General features: G+C 44.1%; 1 protein-coding gene across 1 annotated transcript in view; it reads right to left on the reverse strand.

Moving 5' to 3' along the window:
* Positions 1 to 14,443, reverse strand: part of PKHD1 (PKHD1 ciliary IPT domain containing fibrocystin/polyductin) — a gene marked incomplete at its 3' end in the record, with an annotated part of 237,744 nt that overhangs the window by 160,651 nt on the left and 62,650 nt on the right. The window lies entirely within an intron of this gene.

Consider the following 14,443-nt stretch of genomic DNA (forward strand, 5'->3'; position numbering starts at 1 on the left):
GTGGTCCTCACTGGGCTGTGCTAATCCGAAACAGCAGTGGAAAGAATAACCTCAAGACAAAAGCAAAACAGAGTTACTCTGTTTTCAAACAGAGCACATCGAGTGCATTAAAGCTTTTGCTCAGGAGTTGCAGCTGAGGTGAATCAATAATGGGGGTGTTATGATCATTATTCTCTTTTACTCTGCCGTTGTCAGGTTAAGCTTTATGTGCCTGATGTTTTATAGAATATTTCCCATAGTGCTGTCCCTGAGCAACCTGGTCCAGTGGAAAGCGTCACTGCCCATGGACCTTAAGATGAGCTTTAAGGTCTTTCCAACCCAAACCATTCTGTCATTATATGATTCTAATTATTTACACCAGGGAATGGGTGATGGTTCCCAGGCTAAATGTTACACCTGGTTGATATCCACACTGACTGGATACTAGGATTTTATATGACCCATTCTCTGATTTCTCTACAAATGGAATTAACTTGGTTCAGTTCAGACTGAAGCCTGGGACTGCATTAATGCGCATGAAGTGAAAAATTCTTGGGAGCTAAAACCCTCGTGTCAGAGGGAGTAAACCACTTCATCATTACAGAAGTAAAATTACTCCTGAGTTGCTAAGTGTAGTAGGACAAGTTTAATTTTCATTAGTTGCAAACACATATTTATATAATTCAGAGATTTAGGACAAGTTTCCAGCTGAAGGGGTAGATGCCTTTACCCACTATCTTTCTAGCGAGGTTGTGAATTACTCTTCAGTGACAATGCTATGAAGCAGGTTGCATAAAATATACAACAGATCCACTGAAAAACAGCTAATTAAACTTGTTTTTATCTCAGAGGAGGGGACAGTTCATAGAAAGGTGCATACACTGCTTATCAAGCCAACAGTAGCACAAAATTACAAATTCCATAAACTCCTGTCTGGAACAAATGCTGCCAATGCCATCAGCAAAACGCTGGATGATGCAGCTGTGAAATGGTGGCATCCACTGGAACACTTGGTTGAGAAGGTTTGCTGAATGCCCTTAAGTCACTCCGACATCACTCTGACCCTCTGAAGTCACTTAGAATCCTGCAACTAACTGTAATGGGCAAACAGGGTGTAAGGAATGTACCAGACCTTCTTCCTAGCACCACGTGCTAGCACTTAGTGAGCTGTTGATAGAAGTCTTGCAAGAGTTAAGAAGAATAAATTCCTCTTCTGAATTTGACTTTTTTTTCTTTTAAGATGGCAACTAAAGATTCCTAACTAGAAAACACTTTAGTTCTTCATTTAAGCTTCTCTCTACCTAACATCAGTGTTTGAGCTATTCTTGATTGGTTTCTGCTGTCACTTCTTAGAGGCCTCAATACCTGTTCAGTTCTACCAACTCCATCTGGAACAAAAGTCTCAGTATTCATACATGACAGTGCAATCACAGAATCCCAGAATGGTTTGGGTTAGAAGGGACCTTAAAGATCATCTCATTCCACCCCCTGCCATGGGCACGGACATCTTTCATGTTTCTGGAGGATCAGATTCCTCCAAGCCACATCCAACCTGGCCTTGGAAACTCCCAGGGATGGGGCAGCCACAGCTTTTCTGGGCAACCTGTGCCAGGGCCTCCCCACCCTCACAGAGGGATAAAATTAGTTAATCAAGGTCATAAAATCCTCTTTTTCCACCCAGTCCGTACCTAAAGGCTTCCAGTTAGAAAATGACTGGCTTAGTCCACCGTCAGGCGCAAACCTGCCTCTGCGTCTTTCAAGTGATTTCTGATTTGTGCTTTTTTTCTTCATAAATAAAATTAAACAGATGAACATCAGCTAATAACACAAGACCAAGAGCTGTTTATAAGCACTTTTACTACCCTTCCCTTACCATGGAGAGAATAAATCCAAAGAATCTGTTTTAGGAGGAGAAAAGAGGGTTTGGTCAAGGAACATATTTTAAATTACCACAGCACAGAGGAAGGTACAGGGGGGTTAGAGAGAAGGCAGCTGTGTAGGGATTGAGGAAAGACATCAAACAATTTTGTTTGGTGACCCTTCTCTTGCAATCCTGCACCCTTCCCTAAGATGAAAGAGCACCTCCTTAAGACTTTTGAGAGAAGAGGGTGTGGTCTAATGCAAGTTTAGTGAAACGGCCACCTGCCCTGAATCACCTCAGTGAAGTACAGCCTTCCTCGACTTTGTGAATCCCAAAGGATTACCCTCCCTGTTTCCTGGGAGAAAAACACAGTTCAATCTCCAACTGCAACAGAATTCTTAAGTTCCTTTGCTGAATGGTGGTGGTGTTTACACCCAGTTCCATTTCAGCAGCCCATGGTAAAATAACATGAACTAACACATAAAATAATTGCATACCTCTCATCAAGCAGGGCGGGTGGCAGAGTCACAATTCTAGAAAACCATGCTCTTCCCTGGCCCTTCTGGTTTCCCTGCTGTCTTGTCTAGTTGATCTGTTATCAGTGTGGAACTGGTTGTATCCCTCACTGACCCTACAGACACCAAATGCCACCATCTCTGTGTGCTAAGGGTGACATGGGGGGCTCTGCAGCCCTGCAGTCTGAGCATGCTCTTGTGACCACAGGAATGGACCCACTAACCTGAGACCCCAAAGAAAAAACACTGAGACAATCATTTCTTCTCTTAAAGAACTGTATGGCCATGTCCTAAACATCTTCATCACACAGAAACTCCAGTGCCTTTCCCTCTGCCTGCAGCTGAGCAAGATAAAAACATCCCTCTCACTAGTTTTTTTTTGAGACAAGCAAAACTCTTTCTTTTTCCATTTTCTTCCCCTGCCTGGCACCCTGTATTTGACCTCTGGTGTTTGATTGAAATACTTCCCAGTAAGCCTGAAGAGCAGCAGTAGCTGCAAGTGCCAGGGCTGCGGCTGAGTGCCCACCCCACGTGTGCTTGTTGAAAGAACCAGGAGGAGCCTGCAGAGCCAAGGAAAGCTGCGTGTCAGCCGCTGGTGCTGAACATTTCCTCCTGTGCTTTTTCCAGCTTCAGGAAAAATGGCAGGGAGTTTGAGAGTCAGGATGGGAGAAAGAGGAGCTGGCATAAAACAAACCCTGAATGGTGAAGCTGGAGCTTGCTCGTGGCAGCTGCTGCAGTGAGGTGGCAGCTCCGTGCTCTGGCTTCAGTGTGTACCAGAGTTGGAAAGATGATTTGGAGGAAACAGAGATTATGAGACCATAACATCTCTGCAGCCATCTGTGCCACTGTCACAGCTCACACTTGAATGTGGCCAATTTCAATGAGTTTTAACAGGAGGAGCAAGACCACAAAGATGCTGCAGTCCTGCAAGGTTTGTGACAACCAGTAGATAAATTGGGGCATGAGTCTCTTCCAGTTGTATATTTTATACAATTTAATGAGTTAAATAAGCAATTATAACCTGAACTGAACATGTAAAATCATCCCCCAAACTGTTGCACGGTGTGCCCTCACATCACACATTGATAGGAAACCCACACTGGCAACATTTCATATTTTGAATCTGGCATAGCAGACGACACAAACTCAGTAGGGAACCAAACTGCAAAATATGGGCAGAAACCTCCTGTGGGTGGGAAATCACCAGCACTGGGAATTCCTAAGAAACCCCAGTAGTTCTTCCTGGAGCACCAAAGAGCAGAAGGAGAAGGGAATGGATCTGACCTGAAAATTCAATGAACAGAGTCCTGCAAGTGCTTTCCAACTCTGACATCCATTTGGAGTGTGTCATGCATACAGCAAATTTTATTTGCTAGGAAAAGGTTCTTTACCCAGAGGGAATTTGGGCACTGGAACAGGTTCCCCAGGTCAGAGCCCCAAGCCTGAGGGAGTTCAGAAGCATTTGGACAAAGCTCTCAGGCATGTGAGGGGATTTTTGGGTCGTCCTGTGAGAGCCAGGAGTTCTACTCAATGATACTTGCACGACCCTTCCAGGTTAGAATATTCTAGGATTCTATGCACAACTCATATCAAGTCCAAACCTTGTGTACCAGGCCCATAGCTTGTTATAACACAAGTTAGTTTTGGGGGGGTATCAACTCCTTCCCGATCACATCTCCAAAACAATTAATTATGTAAGAGTAAAATAACACTTTCATAGCATACAATAAAAGACACACAGTCTCCTTGCAGTTCAGCATCTTACCCCCTTCCTGCCTACTGCACCTTCTTCTTTCATTTTTCAGGCAGATTTCTTTCCATTTTATGTGTTTTAGCTGCTGCTGTTGTCAGCCAGGCTGGGTTTGCCATTCTGTCAGCCTTTGGGGACACAATCTCTCAGTATCAGTTTCTCAGCTTGTGCCTGTAACTACCAGGGCTCAGAAACAGCAGCAGTGACTGCAACAAATGAATAAATAGCAGTGAGAAACTTGTAATTCCCACCCAGGCTGGTAAACAATTCACAAATGGGAAGGATACGAGAACGCAAGGTTTGGGCTTAAAAGGGTTGAGAAACTCCTGTTTAGACACAGTGTAGATCATTTGATCACACTTTGGAGTAACTTTACAATTTGTTAAGTGGGGTTTGCTTAGAGTACAGCCCCAAAAAAGGATTGCAAAAACAGTTAACAGGCACAAAGACAAGAGCTTTCATCCTCTGACCAGAAAATAAATTTTAAAACCAAACCAAGAAGCAGTTATGTAGTTAAACACAGACCTGCTTCCTGCTGGGCTCAATATTCTCCCTTCTTCCCTAGATTTTAAAGCAAAATTCGTTACTGTGAGGCCCTGGCACAGGTTTCCCAGAGGAGCTGAGGCTGCTCCATCCCTGGAAGTGTTCCAGGCTGGGTTGGATTAGGCTTGGAGCAACCTGGAATAGTGGGAGATGTCCCTACCCACGGCAGAGGAGTTGGAAGAATACATTCTTTGACGTCACTCCCAACCCAAACCATTCCATGATTCCAGGCTGTGTGTTCCAGCTGAGGGTTAGCTGTGGCATGGCCAGAGGGAGAAACCTGAAATCAGGAGGGTTTTCCCACCAACTCCACCCCCAGCAGACAGTTTTATCCCTTCTCCCAGACCCAGCTGACAGGACCTGGAGCAGAGCGTGGTTCCTGCAATCTTTAGCAGGAGGAAGTTTCCCTTGTCCCAGCGAGCACATCCATGAATGATCAAAGGTTTGGAATGCTGCCCACACAGCAGAGATTGACACCCACAAGAGCAGCCTTTCCTTGGTGCTGACAGATTGCCATTTAACCAGCGAGTACGGAGAGCAAGTGTTCCTGTCCTCAGTCACCACGGAGAGACAAGGTTAACATTCCAAGTGATGGAGTGCAGCGCAGATTTCCCCATGCCACAGACCCGGGACTGCACACCACGTTTGAAAACACTTTAATTTCAGTGATGGATACAGGGAGCTCACTTTCCAGGCTGTGAACTCTTGACAGCTCCTCAGTTTAATACATCAGGAAAAGATTAACACCCCCTCACCCAACTCCCATCCACCTGAAGGAAAGAAAAACATGTATTTGGAGGAGACAAAAGAGGAGGGGAGGTATTTTATTATACTAGATGTCTTTTACAAGGGAAGTGTTTTCAGCCATCTGCTCTAATTATTCCTCCTGTATTGGCCACCATCTTCATGCAACAATAGAAATAATTATCTCCTCAAGGGCAGAAAAAAAATATTTACAGAAACAAACAAAAGTTGATTATCTTTAGCTCCTGGGGAAAAAAAGAAACAAGCTACTTCTTAATGAAGGAGCAATTAGGAAGGTGGGTAGAACATCTATAATTAAACCAGACAAATTGGTCCAGGCTCCTCCCTCCTACACATACTTGAAAGGGATGCAAATGCAAGTCATTTGCTACAGTCAGTAGAATTAACAAGCAAAATGCTGCCCAGTGCCCAAAGAAGCTGAACCTGTCTCTTGGCATCAGTCCCTGCCTCTCCTGCTTGTCACACCTCTAACCCTTTGCCAAATTAACTGAAAAATACTCAGCACAACTGAAAAGCAATGGAATTTCAATTGGCATGGGGAGGTCTTCCTCTGTATGACAGCATCCCCGAGACAGTTACAGGATTCTCATTCATCCTGTTGTTTAAGAACAGCCTCCTGCCTGCACTTCACCACTCAGTGTAAAAGAAAGTGCTTTTTATACATAAACCAAAACCAGAGGAGTTTTGCAATTGTCTTTTTATTCCCTGCAGTGTATAAGAATTTTGTTCACCGAGAGAATAAAGGTATATATACAGCTTTGTGGGAGGGGTCATCCCAAAGAGAACAGAAAATATTTTATACTGTGCAAAAACAAATATAAAGCAGCAAGAAAAAATATTCTCTCTACTAAGAGCACAATGCAATGCCTCATTTTGTTGCCAAATATATGGACTTGGACTTACAAAAAGAAATTAGTTGAATTTAACTCTCTGTGCTATGAAATCAATGAATGGCCAGACTGAAGCTGGTCAAGGAACAGGCTGAAGTGGTGGGATCTTCATCCCTGGACATGTTCAAAAAACACATAGATGTGGCACTTGGGGCCATGGTTTAGTGGTGGACCTGGCAGTGCTGGGGAAATGGATGTGATGATCTTAGAGATCTTTTCCAATGTAAATAATTCTATGATTTTTAAGACTGAAGTTTCCAAGATTTCTCCAAGCAGTCTCAAGACAAAGGGCACCACTTAATGCTCATTACAGGTGCAAACAACTACCAGGAAAGAGCTCCAAAGCAGCACAATGGGAACACTTCTTTAGGGAATTTCCCCCCCATGTCAAAAAGACCAATTTTCACTATAAAAAAAAAAGGAAACAAGCCAGATTATAAGAATTACCATTATTTGCAAGGATTCTCTTGATTATCCAGCAATACCAGAGAAGCTGCCTTCAAATATTAAATAGCCTATACTGAGTTTCTTTGGAAATCAGAGTGCCAAAGCAGTCTAGTGGATCCTACAATGTGCTCAGCAACACTTTAAAGGACTTTTATTCATGTGCACATCACTACAGTTCTCCAAATTTGCTATTGATTGAGGCATTTCCAAGCTGGATGTGAGGGAGAAGAAAGCAAGAGAGAAAGGAGAACCTCTGGAAAATGGAAAATCTAACTCCATCCTCTCAGGAAAGCACCACATTCACTTATCCCTTCTGTTTCATCAAATCAGGGAATATCCAGAGTTGGAAGGGTTCTACAAGGATCACTGAGTCCTTGCCCTGCTCAGGACACCCCAAAAATCCCTTCCATGGGTAACCTGAGCAGACACCAGTAACCAAACTGGGCACAAAGGTAGAAAGATAATGGGACCATCTTCTTCCGGTTTCAGAAACAAATGTTTCCAAAAATAGCAGAAATGTTTGTGCTCAAGTCACAAATCACTAAGGAAGTAGCCTTAGACAATTAAAAAAACAAACAAACAAACAAATAACACCACCCCCCCCAAAAAAAAAAACAAAAAAAAACCCCAAAGAAACAGGAGAAGGCAAGATATCTAGAGAACTATACTCTGTAAAAAATTAGTTAACTTATGCCAAAAGACAGCATTATCCCCAAGAAGACTGGAAGGAACCGTAGCTATGAATAAACCACGGATGGAAATGAGCAGAATGTTTCTGAATACACCTGCATGGAGAGTCTGTAAGAGGTTTCCAGAGAGAGTAGGAGAGCAAGTTCGGTTTTCCCTAATAACTTAGCATTCTTGACATGACTGCCTGGGACAGAACAAGCCTGGAACAAACCATTTCTGAGGCCACAAGGTGATATTTTTATCACTGTCTGCATCATCTGCTGCTGTGTAACTTCTTTTTACCCATTACTCCAGCTTCAAAATGCAGGTGGGGTTATCCCACCAGGCCCCTCTTTGATTACTCCCATAAGCATTGATACAAGGATCAGGGCTGGGCTCATGGTTGGACACGTGATGCATTATCCAATACCTTTATTTTTAACTGAGATTGCTTGAGTTAAAAACAAAGGATTACTTTTCCCTTTTTCATATTTGTTTTAATTTTAGCTGTCCTGCAGAAATCTTTCTGACTTCTGCTGAGTCGCACAGGCACAAGAGGGGAAGAATCTGGCTGGGCATGTTCTCTATGGGACTGATGAATGACCCTAGTCTCTCCCAAACTATTAGAGGATAAATCTGTTTACACACAAAAAATTGACCTGGGCTGGTGAGGTGGGACTAGAACCAGGAAACTGGCACGTCCCAGAGGTAAAAATGCATTTGCAGCCAAGAGCATTAGTAACTCAAGACCATAAACAAGCCACAGCATCATTAATTACTCAGACAGGGGCAGCCGCAGAAGCAGTGAGAAGACCCAAAAGCCAACTGTAAATAGTTCATCGAGCTGATTAGTTCGGGAAAAAAATGAGTGGGCAGTTTTGGAGGTCAGAGGCCATGGCACAAGTCAGTCTCAAGCCAATTTGCAACTGGACAATGGCATGAGAAACAGCTTAATTCCTGTTTAAAAAAATCCCAAAACAACCCCAAACAAAACCAGCAAAGCCACTTAAAAAACAACAACCAAAAAGAAAAAGGTTTATTCAGCAGGGGAGTAATCACTGCAATTTCAAAGCACAGAAGGTAAGGCTCCTTGCTCCAGAGGTATTTAATTAAGGACACGGAGGATTAGTTAAATCTAATGGTGTTTTTATAGGGAGGACACTGAAAAGACATCACTGCTGTCAGGGAGACATATCCCAGGTATAGATGAGCCATCTTCATACACACAGGCAACAAAACTCACCCAAATTCCATGTGAAATACCAAATAACAGAGGGATATGAACACTATTAATCCACTCCATAATTAAACAAACCATGAGACCTCTGGGAAGGTCCCTGTCTCTTTACCACACTCGCATGAGGACCAAAGTGTTGTTCTTGGGTCTCTCAGGGTCATGCTCGGAGGATGAACCTAAAATCAGAAATCTCAACTTCAAATATTAAAGAAAACACCCTGGGAAGCAGAGGAACTGTCTGGGAGCACATGAAGAGCCCTGTTTCAAGGAATGCCTATTTTCTGCCTGGTAACTTCTTGTTAATTCACAAGAATCATTCCAATGTTCATTTACAGCCTGATATTCAGAGGCAGATTATTTATTATAGTGGAAACTATCCTAGTGCAGAGTTTTAAGCCCAACTTGCCTGACAATCCTGTGAGTGTAAACACATTGGGGAATTCAGTGTCACTTTCCAGTTTAGATTCAACAGGACTGCATTTTCCTTTCCAGAACACTGTTAAAGGGCACACATAATATACACATTTCTCTAAACCAGCAATTTCTCAGAGTACAGAGGCTTCTGAGACAAATTAAGAACAGCAATTTAATGGTAATGAGAAAATTACAGCATCAAGTTGTTTACACAAGCAGGATAACCAAGCCTAGTGACTGTGCCAGCCTTTGCACTGTGCGAATATTGTCTCCCGATTGAGTGATCTTGAGTTACACTTACTAATCTGAGAGCAAATATTGCAAATGCAAAGATTAGCTCAACAATTTGATGACCACCTGCAGGAAAAGTAAGCAAATTATGTGCTTATGTGTCAGCAAGCAGGATTTCTGAAAGGGTGCTACAGCAAATGGGGTGGGAGGAGTGAGGCTCGTCCACCCCAACAGTGCCAGTGAGAGCTGATGATTTTTTTTTGATCAGGCAGGAAAATAAACAGAATCACGGAGTAGTTTTGGATGGAAGGGACCTCTGGAGATCATCTAGTCCTAGCTCCTTGCCAAGGCAGAGTCACCCAGAGGAGGTGACACAGGAACACCTTCAGGTGGGTTTGGAATGTCTCTAGAGAGGGAACTCCACACCCTCCCTGGGCAGCTGTTCCAGTGCTCTGACACCCTCAGTGGAAAGAAGTTATTCTTCAATCTAAGGTGGAACTCCTTGTGTTTTAGACCCTTTGTAAGAGCCCTGAGTCAGATGTGAAGGTCAGAGCACTGGTATGGGATCCAGCCTCTGGTTTTCCCACAGCTCCCATGGAAACATGGGGAATACAGGTGAACTGATACACAAACCATCTCCACTGCAAACCTGGCTTGAAGGGGGTTTGCAGTGATTTAGCAGGCAAAGACTGAAAAGTGCTTGGAAGAGGGCAAACTCTGTATGTAGGCTACAGCTTGGTCTGTCCTATGCATAAAATACAGCAACCAGGCAGCAAAACCACACAATCCAAGGACAAACATTGATTCTGCCTTAATTGCATCCACATCTCCTCAACCAAAGCATCAGGGCCATTGACTATTAATGGGCTCGACCATCTACCCAGGGAAGGATCTGATGCAGGGCAGCAGCATTCAAAATTGTCCCTGCATCACAGAGATAATTGCAGGTGTAATGAGGTGTAAAGGGCTTGGCCAGCAGTGGAGGCACAGTCAGTTCTCTAGGATGCATCATACGATGGGAAGGGTTTGGGTTGGAAGGGTCCTTAAAGCTCATCCTGTTCCACCCCTTGCCATGGGCAGGAACATCTTCCACTACCCCAGGTTGCTCCAAGCCCCATCCAACCTGGCCTTGGACACTGCCGGGCATTGAGCAGCAACAGCTACTCCGAGCAACCTGTGCCAGGGCCTCACCACCCTTTAGCAAAGAATTTATTCACAATATCTAATCTAAAAAAACCTTTTTGCTTAAGGCAATTCCCCCTTGTCCTATTACTCCATGCCCTTGTGAAAAGTCCCTCTCCAGCCTTCCTCTAAGCCTCCTTTAAGTCCTGAAAAAATCATTTCCTCACACACTGTGCTATAGGGATGCAGGATTTGGGACTCCCAGCAGCCACCAAGACTTTCCTGCTCCTGTAGAAGTGTGTGACAGTGACCAACAGTGCTGGTATCTGACTTGACTTCTGCGATGGAGACAATCCTGCACCTGCCCCTCAGGTAGAGAATTTCACCCTGCACAGCTGTTATTTCAGTAATGTGAGCTTTTGGAACAGCTCCTCCCAAGCTGCGAGCTTTCAGAGCCCACTTTCAAACTCAGTGTCCTGTTTAGTTTTAGCACATCAACAACATGCTGCCTTCAGCCTATCTGTGTGCATTATCTGCTGCTCTAATGTATCATGTACTGAGCCACAGCATCATTACAGGTAAGTGCTCAGGTTTAAATGCAAACATAATTGCATAATGTGGTACAGCCAGGAAGAATAATGCAGGAAATAGAGCCAGCTCCATCTGATAGTGCAATCTGACTGGAACGCTGGCCCTTCGGATCAAACGCGCAGCCCAGATGGGGCAACCAAGAATAAAAGTGCTTCGTGGTATCTTTATTGTCATCATCAAAAACACTTATCTGCCACAAAGGTAAAAAGGTGAAGATGGGACTTGCACAGAAAAGGTCACAGAAGCAACAGGGTATCACCGGGTTATGGGGGCAAGAAAGACGTCATGCCTCAGCAAAGGCCACCTTCCCACTCCAAGCTGAATTTGCCAGTACCTAATGGAAATCTGAGCACTGAGTGGCATTTAAAACACTGGGAACACCCACGCAATTTTCCTGCAGTCGGGGGTGTCTATTTAACTGTGATTAATCCAGATAAAGCCTCTGACCCTACTGTGCAAGGAGCTGCACAAAGACAGGAGAACATTCCCAGCACAAGACACCTTCCAAACGAGAACCTGTCTGCAGCAGATATGTACACTTTAATACATTTATTTTATGTAGCTAAAATTAGAACTGATTCTCTATGGAACAGCACTTCCATCTACTTAATTCTTTTTTTTTTTTCCAGTAGTCTGAGCTCTCAGTGGCACACGATAGATGATTTCAGGGGTGCAGATAGCACCACAACAGAACCCAGAAGGCAGCAAAAGTTAATTTAGTGCACTTTGAACCACTTGCCCTGAATAAGAACGCCTCCACTGAAGAGAGCATCACACGCATCATGGGACAGTAACCAGTCTTGTCATTTCAAGAGGTTTTAACCCAAACTTCATTCAAATGAGACAACAAGATGAGAGGCTGGCGTGAGAGAGAACCTCTCCACCAACACACTGCTCTCTGAACTGAGAAGCCTTTGAGTTGAAAGCACAAACTGCTGTTGTTTGTGATGTAAAGCCATCCCTCTGTCTGTAACAGGGCTGTAACAGCTCATCTTTGTTGGGAATGCAGATCCCCTGCAATAATGCACTCCATGGCCTTCAGTCTCTGCCCTCCCACACACACATTTGTCTGCCTGTTAATTATTTGGCAGGATATAAAATCCAGGGTCCTTTTACTCTAGGATCCCTGCTGGCACATCCTCACCCCAGTATCTGAATGCATTCAAGTGCTAAAGGATGCAGACGTGTGCTGAGTAATATTCCAAAGGTGGATTTCATTTTGGAGAGGGTTGGGTACCATCCTAGAGCACACACACAAATGAGGATGTAGGTAAAGGTGGAAATGCCAGCTATCACCACCTGGAGAAACTCCCCCAGAATTGTTACCCATGATACCTGTATTCAAATCCCTCGTGTACCTGACAATCCAGAAACTCCCTCTTCCAGACCTCAAATTGAACACTGTCTTGGAGCCCTGCTAGTGACCAGCATCTGCAGTCCTTTCAGCATGGATAAACCTCAATTTCTGCAACATTGTCTGGGCCATCTCAGCTTTGAAGCCACATTTTTAACACAGTGGCTCCCAGAAAGGCACTGCAGAGCAACAACTGCCCAACTTCTTCTGAACCAACTCATTTCAGAGAATCATGCAGTCACAAACTGGTTTTGGTGAGAAAGGACCTTAAAAACCACTTAGATCTAACTCTCTTCCAGAGGAAGGGACATCTTCCACTATCTCAGATTGCTCCAAGCCCCATCCAACCTGGCCTTGGACACTTCCAGGGAAGAGGCCAGCCACAGCTTCTCTGGACAACCTGTACCAGGGCCTCACCACCCTCACAGGGAAGGATTTCTCCCTAATATCTAACCTAAATCTACCTCACAATGGTCCATGTTGCCTTCCTGTGCCTGCCCTCACAGGTTTCCTGGTGAGCTCAAGGAAAAGATCTCCTCAACACTAAAAGCAAAAACTGCACCTTCTACTCACCAAACACAAGTTAAGGCAGGAGGAAAAACTGCAAAAAAAAGGTGAATCAGAGAATGAAAGAGCAAGAGAGTGTATGTGAAAGAGGGAGCACTGTAACCCATAAGTGGGTAAAGCCAAGCCTGCCCCTTGATCAGAATCCCAGACCCAGAGAAGATGTGTGAAAGCAGGAAAATAAATCAATAAGCAAAACAGCAACCTCTTTCCTCAATTTTATTTGAGGAAGTTCAAATTTACCCAGCTCCTCACAAACTGTCTTTGGCTAAAATCACCACTAACGAGCTCTGACATTTGAAATTTAACTGAATATGAGCTAACAGCTCCCAGCCCTCCACCACCCATGGAGCTGACTGGGAATATTTTGTTAAAGCCATAGATGGGGCTAAACTGAGCTTTATTGAGAAGACCCAGCGTTCAGGGCAAAGTGTTTATAGCACCCACTTCACCTGATGCTCCCTGCCCTGGCATGTCTGCTTTTCTTCACGGGGGACCACAGAGTACTCAGTCCCCTCTGCTCCTCCTCAGCGCCAGTGTAATTATTTGCTGATTTTTACGAGGTCCCCTTACGATCCCTTAATGAAGTCCTTTGCTCTGCAGCAATTCACGAGGACAGATTGGACACGAGGGGCTTCCACTTAGGGAGCTGCCAATCAGGGGATGGTACCCAGCATTTATCGAGCAGTTGTTAAGTCAGTCTATCACCCGGCTATTACAGGCTCATCATGAAAACAGCTTGCTTTTACTGGCAACCACATTAAATTAACCCTTTCCTTAGAGACACGGGGAAGCCACGAGTAGATTCATTGTGGCAAAGAGCTCTGGTTTTCCCTGCTGCTACAGCAATTATTTTTTTAAGTTTTTAATAAACACTCTCTGAACTGAAATCTCCCTACTTTCGATTTGTTTTTTCTCTACCTATGCAGCCAGCTCACATTTTTAGTCTATGCTAGACGTTGTGATAGCACCAACAGTAACAAAATCAGGGAAAAAAATTAAACTTAAAAAAAACCCGAGAACAACAAATACTGTTTGTCCTTTCTCCATTCCTTACTCTAAACTCTGTACACAGAAGAAATCATGATACAGGATGATTGTCTTTCCATCACTACCAGTGGTCTTTTAGAAGACCAACGTTTTCAGTCTTTTGCTATTTTCAGGATTGACCCACTTTTTTTCAAAGAAGCAAAACAGAACTCTGCTCCCCTCCTACACACTTTATCCAAGGCTTCTTCTCACTTTTTGTGGATGGGGTGGGACACATGATCCTGCCCTCATGGCAAGAGGACAGGCCAGGCACCAGACTTAGAACTTTAGAGCTACATCCATGGCCCAACCACATCAAGAATCCCTTCCATGATCCCACTCTGGACAAGCCTATGCCACTGAAATCTCCAAAATTTCAATAGAGGGTGACCACATGCCCAATCCTTGCTGGGTGCTGGGCCAGACCCCAGAAATATTTGGGAAGGGGTTGTAGGTCAGCCAATGCCTCTGGTACACAGAAA

This window comes from Coloeus monedula (assembly GCF_965178545.1).
Source record: "Coloeus monedula genome assembly, chromosome: 2".
Lineage (NCBI taxonomy): Eukaryota > Metazoa > Chordata > Aves > Passeriformes > Corvidae > Coloeus > Coloeus monedula.